This window comes from Zea mays, chromosome 3, assembly GCF_902167145.1.
Source record: "Zea mays cultivar B73 chromosome 3, Zm-B73-REFERENCE-NAM-5.0, whole genome shotgun sequence".
In the NCBI taxonomy this organism is placed as follows: Eukaryota; Viridiplantae; Streptophyta; class Magnoliopsida; order Poales; family Poaceae; genus Zea; species Zea mays.
The window spans coordinates 89,234,416-89,243,681 of record NC_050098.1 but is presented as its reverse complement, the minus strand read 5'-3'; positions in this window follow the sequence as shown (position 1 = coordinate 89,243,681).

Below are 9,266 nucleotides of genomic sequence, written 5' to 3'. Positions count from 1 at the left end.
TTGACCAACTTTAAAAGCAATGCTCAGCTCTAACCATCCTCTTTGGTAAGCCTTACACTTCACATGAACTCCCACCTTTGGCGAGTTCATTCACATTGTTCCCCACAACTTGTTGAGCGATGAACGTATGTGAGCTCACTCTTGCTGTCTCACACCCCCCACAGGTCAAGAACAGGTACCACAGGATGGGGCACTTGGAGGATGCTGTGACGAGTTCGTGAGTGGTCTAGGCCGTCGTCTCCCAGTCAACTTTGGGTTGCTGGACCGTTGTCTCCTTATAATGTAATTATTTATTTATTTTGTATAGAACTCCTATTATATAGTAAAGTTGTGACATTCGATCCTGTGCCATGATTCATCATATGTGTGAGACTTGGTCCCAGCACACCTGGTGATTATGTTTGCGCCCGGGTCTTGGTGCCCCGAAATCCGGGTGTGACATCTCCATAAGGGGGAAAATCTTATTGGTATAGTTTTTAACATGATGCATGCATAATTACAGAATTAACCTTAGTTGATTCACAACCTTCTATATGTTGCACTCTACTATCTGGTCTTTAAAATAAGTACTTCAGAAGGTAGTTAGATAAGAAGGAAAGAAATTTTCTTAGATAAGTCTTTGAAAATTCTTTTTGAAAATGCCTCATAACATCTGCAGAGATGGGCTTCGCTCCGATACTAGCTGTGACAGAACCTCCTAAGTCATTAGGCCAACCTACAGTTGTCCTTGTCCATCGGACCTATGACAACTCTGTAGGTGCACCTGATCACTTGACAAGTTCAGTATTTGTAATCTTTACCTTGCCCAAGAGTGTTTCACCCGTCACACAGATATTACAACACATCAGAGGAACGAATATGCGGAAGCAGTTATAATAACTTTATTTTATATTAAAGTAGAGGAAGAGTAGTATTATTACAGATCAGTAAAAATATAAGAGTGCTGGAGTAATATTATTACATATCTTGGGAGGCAAAAACCCCTCCCGATTAACTGTGAAAAGTTTTAAAGGAGGACACTTCCTCCCGAGGCTTCAGTCTTGGTTTTCTTCCTTAGGCACCACCTTGGAACAAAAGCAACAAAAATTTGCTGCTTCCTCACCTACAACAACATGGGTTTGAAAACTAAAAGGGAAATAGGCTTACACCTTTTCCTAAATGATTTTGGTGGTTGAATTGCCCAACACAAATAATTGGACTAACTAGTTTGCTCTAGATTATAAGTTCTACAGGTGCCAAAGGTTCAACACAAATCAATAAAAAGTCCAAGAAAGGGTTCAAATAAAAAGGAGCAAAGAAAACCGAAGGCTGCCCTAGTCTGGCGCACCGGACTGTCCGGTGTGCCACCGGACAGTGTCCGGTGCACCAGGGAGGATTCTCTCCAACTCGCTAGCTTTGGGAATTCTAGGAGCCGCTCCCCTATAATTCACCGGACTGTCCGGTGTGCCAAGCGGAGCAATGGCTCTAAGCGCCAACGGTCGTCTGCAACGCTACAGTGAACAGTGAACAGTGCAACTGCGCGCGCAGAAGTCAGAGCAGGCGTCAGAAGGCGCACCAGACAGTGAACAAGACCTGTCCGGTGCACCACCGGACTGTCCGGTGGCCCCGTTGTCAGAAGCTCCAACGGTCGAAACCCAACGGCCTGGTGACGTGGCTCGCGCACCGGACAGTGTCTGGTGGCGCACCGGACTGTCCGGTGCGCCATACGACATAAGCCTTCAGCAACGGTCATTTTGGTGGTTGGGGCTATAAATACCCCCCAACCACCACACTTCAATGCATCCAAGTTTTCAGCCATCAAACCTCATACAAGAGCTATAGACTTCATTCCAAGACACAAACAAAGAGATCAAATCCTCTCCCAAGTCCGGAATCACTCCAAACAAATTAGTGACTAGAGAGAGAGATTTTTGTGTTCTTTTGAGCTCTTGCGCTTGGATTGCTTTTCTTCTTCCTCTATTCTTGTTCCCAAGATCATTATAATCAAAGCAAGAGACACCAATTGTGTGGTGATCCTTGTGGGGACTTAGTGTCCCGTTTGATTGAGAAGAGAAGCTCACTCGGTCTAGGTGACCGTTTGAGAGAGGTAAAGGGTTGAAAGAGACCCGGTCTTTGTGACCACCTCAACGGGGAGTAGGTTTGCAAGAACCGAACCTCGGTAAAACAAATCACTGTGTCATCCGCTCTTATTTGCTTGTGATTTTTTTCGTTCTCTCTTTCGGACTCGATTATATTTCTAACGCTAACCCTGGCTTGTAGTTGTGCTTAAACTTTATAAATTTCAGATTTGCCTATTCACCCCCCTCTAGGCGACTTTCAATTGGTATCAGAGCCCGGTACTTCATTAAAGCCTAACCGCTCGAAGTGATGTCGGGAGCATCCGCCATGAGGGAGATCGGGACCGGCGGCGACAAGTCCGCAAGCTCGGGGAGAACACACTCGAGGGAGTCCACCCACAAGCACAAGGAGGAATCCTCTTCCTCCATCAAGTCCCAACGGAAGGGTGACAAGAAGAAGAAGATGAATAAGGTGGTGTACTACGAGACCGACTCTTCGTCACCCTCCACCTCTGGCTCGGAATCGGCATCCGCCAATTCTAAGCGCCATGAGCGCAAGAAGTATAGTAAGATGCCCCTTCGCTACCCTCGTATTTCAAAACACACTCCATTACTTTCCGTTCCATTAGGCAAACCACCTATGTTTGAAGGTGAAGATTATTCTATGTGGAGTGATAAAATGAGGCATCACATAACCTCACTCCACAAAAGCATATGGGATATTGTTGAGTATGGAGCGCAGGTACCAAAGAAAGGGGACAAGGATTATGATTCAGAGGAGGTCGAACAAATCCAACACTTCAACTCCCAAGCCACCACTATACTCCTCGCCTCTCTAAGTCGAGAGGAGTATAATAAGGTGCAAGGGTTGAAGAGTGCAAAGGAGATTTGGGACATGCTCAAGACAGCACACGAAGGAGACGAGGTGACCAAGATCACCAAGCGGGAGACGATCGAGGGGGAGCTCGGTCGCTTCATGCTTCATCAAGGGGAGGAGCCACAAGCAATGTACAACCGGCTCAAAACCTTGGTGAACCAAGTGCGCAACCTCGAGAGCACCAAATGGGATGACCATGAAATGGTCAAGGTTATTCTTAGATCACTTGTAGTTCTTAACCCTACACAAGTACAATTAATTCGTGGTGATCCAAGATATCAACTAATGTCTCCCGAGGAAGTGATAGGAAAGTTTGTGAGCTTTGAACTAATGATCAAAGGCTCCAAACAAATCATCGAGCAAGGCACCACCTCCACACCCGAGGTGCAACCCGTCGCCTTCAAAGCGACGGAGGAGAAGAAGGAAGAGTCTACATCAAGTAGGCTCCCCATCGATGCTTCCAAGCTCGACAATGAGGAGATGGCTTTAATCATCAAAAGCTTTCGCCAAATCCTCAAGCAAAGGAAGGGGAGAGATTACAAGCCCCGTTCCAAGAAGGTGTGCTACAAGTGTGGTAAGCCCAGTCATTTCATTGCTAAATGTCCATTATCAAGTGATAGTGACAGGGGCGACGACAAGAAGGGGAGAAGGAAGGAGAAGAAGAAGTATTACAAGAAGGGCGGTGATGCCCATGTTTGTCGGGAGTGGGACTCTGACGAGAGCTCCACCGACTCCTCCTCCGACGAGGACGCCGCAAACATCGCCGTCAACAAAGGTCTTCTCTTCCCCAACGTCGGCCACAAGTGCCTCATGGCAAAGGACGACAAAAAGAAGGTAAAATCTAGATCCTCCACTAAGTATGCAACTTCTAGTGATGAGGATAATTCTAGTGACGATGAGGATAACTTGCTCACCCTTTTTGCCAAATTAAACATACAACAAAAAAATGAATTGATTAGTGCTATTCATGAGAAGGATGAACTCTTGGATAGCCAAGAGGACTTCCTCATTAAAGAAAATAAGAAGCATGTTAAAGTTAAAAATGCTTATGCTCAGGAGATAGAAAAATGTGAAAAATTGACTAGTGGGCTAAGCACTTGCCATGACAATATTTCTAACCTTAGAAATGAAAATGCTAAATTAATTGCTAAGGTTGAGAAATCAAAGGTATGTGATGATTCAATTGCCAATCTTAGAAATGATAATGCTAGTTTAATTACTAAGATTGATAAATTGAATGTCTCTCTTTCTAGCCTTAAGATTGAAAATGAAAAAATTAATTGCTAAGGCTAAAGATTTAAATGTTTGCAATGATGCTATTACCAATCTTAGAGATAAGAATGCTATTTTACATGCTAAGATTGTTGAATTAAATGATTGCAAACCATCTACATCTACGATTGATCATGTTTCTATTTGCACTAGATGTAGAGATGTTAATGTAGATGCTATTCATGATCACATTGCTTTAATTAAACAAAAAAATGATCATATAGCTACATTAACTGCTAAAATCAATAAGCATGACTTAAAAAATGAAAAATTTAAATTTGCTAGAAGCATGCTCTATAGTGGGAGACACCCTGGCATTAAGGATGGCATCGGCTTCCAACAGGGAGACAATGTCAAGCTTAATGCCCCTCCAAAAAGATTGTCTAATTTTGTTAAGGGCAAGGCTCCCATGCCTCAGGATAACGAGGGCTATATTTTATATCCTGCTGGTTATCCTGAGGATAATATTAGGAGAATTCATGCAAAGAAGACTCATTCTCATCATGCTTTTATTTATAAGAATGAGGCTTCTAGCTCTAGGCGTTCTACACATGTTAAAATGCCTAAGAAAACTCCTATTGCATCAAATGATCATAACATTTCATTTAAGACTTTTGATGCTTCCTATGTTTTAACTAACAAATCAGGCAAAGTAGTTGCCAAATATGTTGGGGGCAAACACAAGGGCTCCAAGACTTGTGTTTGGGTACCCAAGGTGCTTGTTTCTAATGTGAAAGGACCCAAGACCGTTTAGGTACCTAAGAACAAGGCCTAAATTTATTTTGTAGGTTTATGCATCCGGGGGCTCAAGTTGGATCATCGATAGTGGGTGCACAAACCACATGACAGGGGAGAAAAGGATGTTCTCCTCCTATGAGAAAAACCATGATTCCCAATGAGCTATCACATTCGAGGATGGAAATCAAGGTTTGGTCAAAGGACTTGGTAAAATTGTTGTATCACCTGACCATTCTATTTCCAATGTTTTTCTTGTAGATTCTTTAGATTATAACTTGCTTTCAGTTTCTCAATTATGTAAAATGGGTTACAACTGTCTTTTTACAGATTTAGGTGTTACTGTCTTTAGAAGAAGTGATGATTCAATAGCATTTAAGGGAATGTTAGAGGGTCAGCTATGCTTAGTTGATTTTAATAGAGCTGAACTCGACACTTGCTTAATTGCTAAGACTAACATGGGTTGGCTCTGGCATCGCCGACTAGCTCACGTTGGGATGAAGAATCTTCACAAGCTTCTAAAGGGAGAACACATTTTGGGACTAACAAATGTTCATTTCGAGAAAGACAGGGTTTGTAGCGCATGTCAAGCAGGGAAGCAAGTTGGTGTTCATCATCCACACAAGAACATCATGACGACCTACAGGCCACTTGAGCTACTCCACATGGACCTATTCGGCCCGATAGCTTACATAAGCATCGGCGGGAGTAAGTACTGTCCAGTTATTGTGGATGATTATTCTCGCTTCACTTGGGTGTTCTTTTTGCAGGATAAATCTCAAACCCAAGAGACCTTAAAGGGATTCTTGAGACGGGCTCAAAATGAGTTCGGCTTAACGATCAAGAAGATTAGAAGCGACAACGGGACGGAGTTCAAGAACTCACAAATAGAAGGCTTCCTTGAGGATGAGGGCATCAAACATGAGTTCTCTTCTCCCTACACGCCACAACAAAATGGTGTAGTGGAGAGGAAGAATAGAACTCTACTTGACATGGCGAGGACCATGCTTGATGAGTACAAGACTTCGGACCGGTTTTGGGTAGAAGCAATGAACACCGCTTGCTACGCCATCAACCGTCTCTACCTTCACCGAATCCTCAGGAAAACATCATATGAACTCCTCACTGGTAAAAAGCCCAATGTTTCATATTTTAGAGTCTTTGGTAGCAAATGTTTTATTCTTGTTAAAATAGGTAGAAAATCAAAATTTGCTCCTAAGGCTGTAGAAGGCTTTTTACTAGGATATGATTCAAACACAAGGGCATATAGAGTCTTTAACAAGTCCACTGGACTAGTTGAAGTTTCTTGTGACATTGTGTTTGATGAGACTAACGGCTCTCAAGTAGAGCAAGTTGATCTTGATGAGCTAGATGATGAAGAGGCTCCATGCGTCGCGCTAAGGAACATGTCCATTGGGGATGTGTGTCCTAAGGAATCCGAAGAGCCTCCACATGCACAAGATCAACCATCTTCCTCCATGCAAACATCTTCACCAACCCAAGATGAGGATCAAGCTCAAGATGATGAAAATGAAGATCAAGAGGAGCTATCTCAAGAGGAGGACAATTATCAAGGGGGAGATGCTAATGGTCAATACAAGGAAGATGATGAGGGTTCAAGACCGCCACACCCAAGAGTCCACCAAGCAATACAACGAGATCACCCCGTGAACTCCATCCTCGGCGATATTCATAAGGGGGTAACCACTCGATCTCGTGTTGCTCATTTTTGTGAACATTACTACTTTGTGTCTTCCATTGAGCCATACAGGGTGGAAGACGCATTAAGGGATTCGGATTGGGTGTTGTCAATGCAAGAGGAACTCAACAACTTCACGAGGAATGAGGTATGGCATTTAGTTCCACGTCCTAACCAAAATGTTGTAGGAACCAAGTGGGTCTTCCACAACAAGCAAGATGAGCATGGTGTGGTGACAAGGAACAAAGCTCGACTTGTGGCCAAGGGATATTCATAAGTCAAAGGTTTGGATTTCGGTGAAACCTATGCACCCGTAGATAGGCTTGAGTCAATTCGTATATTACTTGCCTATGCTACTTACCATGGCTTTAAGATCTATCAAATGGACGTGAAAAGTGCCTTCCTCAATGGACCAATCAAGGAGGAGGTCTATGTTGAGCAACCTCCCGGCTTTGAAGATAGTGAGTACCCTAATCATGTCTATAAACTCTCTAAGGCGCTTTATGGGCTCAAGCAAGCCCCAAGAGCATGGTATGATTGCCTAAGAGATTTTCTTATTGCTAATGGCTTCAAAGTCAGAAAAACCGATCCTACTCTCTTTACTAAAACAATTGCAAATGATTTGTTTGTATGCCAAATTTATGTTGATAATATTATATTTGGGTCTACTAACAAATCTACTTATGAAGAGTTTAGTAGGATTATGGTTCAAAAATTCGAGATGTCTATGATGGGGGAGTTGAAGTATTTCTTAGGATTTCAAGTCAAGAAACTCCAAGAGGGCACCTTCATTAGCCAAACAAAGTACATTCAAGACATACTCACCAAGTTTGGAATGAAGGATGCCAAACCCATCAAGACACCCATGGGAACTAATGGGCATCTCGACCTCGACACGGGAGGTAAATCCGTAGATCAAAAGATATACCGGTCGATGATAGGATCTTTACTCTATTTATGTGCATCTCGACCGGATATTATGCTTTCCGTATGCATGTGTGCAAGATTCCAAGCCGATCCTAAGGAAGTTCACCTTAGGGCCGTAAAACGAATCTTGTTTATACTCCTATGTTTGGCCTTTGGTACCCCAAGGGATCCACTTTTGATTTAATTGGATATTCAGATGCTGATTGGGCAGGGTGTAAGATTGATAGAAAGAGCACATCAGGGACTTGCCAGTTCTTGGGAAGATCTCTGGTGTCTTGGGCTTCAAAGAAACAAAATTCTGTAGCTCTTTCTACCACCGAAGCCGAGTATATTGCCGCAGGCCATTGTTGCGTGCAATTGCTTTGGATGAGGCAAACCCTTAGGGACTATGGTTACAAATTAACCAAAGTTCCTCTTCTATGTGATAATGAGAGTGCAATCCGCATGGCGGATAATCCCGTTGAGCACAGCCGCACTAAACACATAGCCATTCAGTATCACTTTTTGAGGGATCACCAACAACGGGGGGATATCGAGATAACCTATGTGAGCACCAAAGAACAATTAGCTGATATCTTTACCAAGCCATTAGATGAGAAAACATTTACCAAACTTAGGCATCAGCTAAACTTCCTTGATTCTAGGAATTTTGATTGATATTTTGCACACATTGATCACATATATACCTTTGATCATATCTCTTTCATGTGCTATGACTAATGTGGTTTTCAAGCGTATTACATGCTAAGTCATATATTGAAAGGGAAATGGAGTCTTCGGCGAAGACAAGGCTTCCACTCCACTCCATCGAATTATTCATCCTTCGCCGTCGCTCCACACCGCTCTCTAATTTGGTAGAATCTTCACTCCTACATTATTTACCAAAGGGGGAGAAAGTTTGAAAAAGGGCTTATATTTCACTCACAAGTATCCGTTTTTGGCGATTCATGCCAAAGGGGGAGAAAGTATTAGCCCAAAGCAAAAGGACCGCACCACCACCAAAATTCAAAAATGAAGTCTTTCAAATTTGTATTAAAAGAAGGTTTATCAATTGGTATCTTATTTTTGATAGAATTTTCAAATTGGTATAACCCCTTTCAAAATTAATATTTAAAACCCTCTTGAACACTAAGAGGAGAATTTCATTTAGGGGGAGTTTAAGTAGTCAAAGGAAAAGCATTTGAAACAGGGGAGAAAATTTCAAATCTTAAAAATTGTCTCAAAATCTTATTCATTTACCTTTGACTATTTGCAAAAAGACTTTGAAAAGATTTTCCAAAAGAATTTGCAAAAACAAAACAAGTGGTGCAAGCGTGGTCCAAAATGTTAAAATAGAAGAAAGCATCCATGCATATCTTATAAAATGTATATTAGTTTAATTCTAAGTAACCTTTGCACTTACATTATGCAAACTAGTTCAATTCTGCACTTATATATTTGCTTTGGTTTGTGTTGGCATCAATCACCAAACAGGGGGAGATTGAAAGGGAAATAAGCTTACAACTTTTCCTAAATGATTTTGGTGGTTGAATTGCCCAACACAAATAATTGGACTAACTAGTTTGCTCTAGATTATAAGTTCTACAGGTGCCAAAGATTCAACACAAAACAATAAAAAGTCCAAGAAAGGGTTCAAATAAAAAGGAGCAAAGAAAACCGAAGGCTACCCTGGTCTGGCGCACCGGACAGTGTCCGGTGC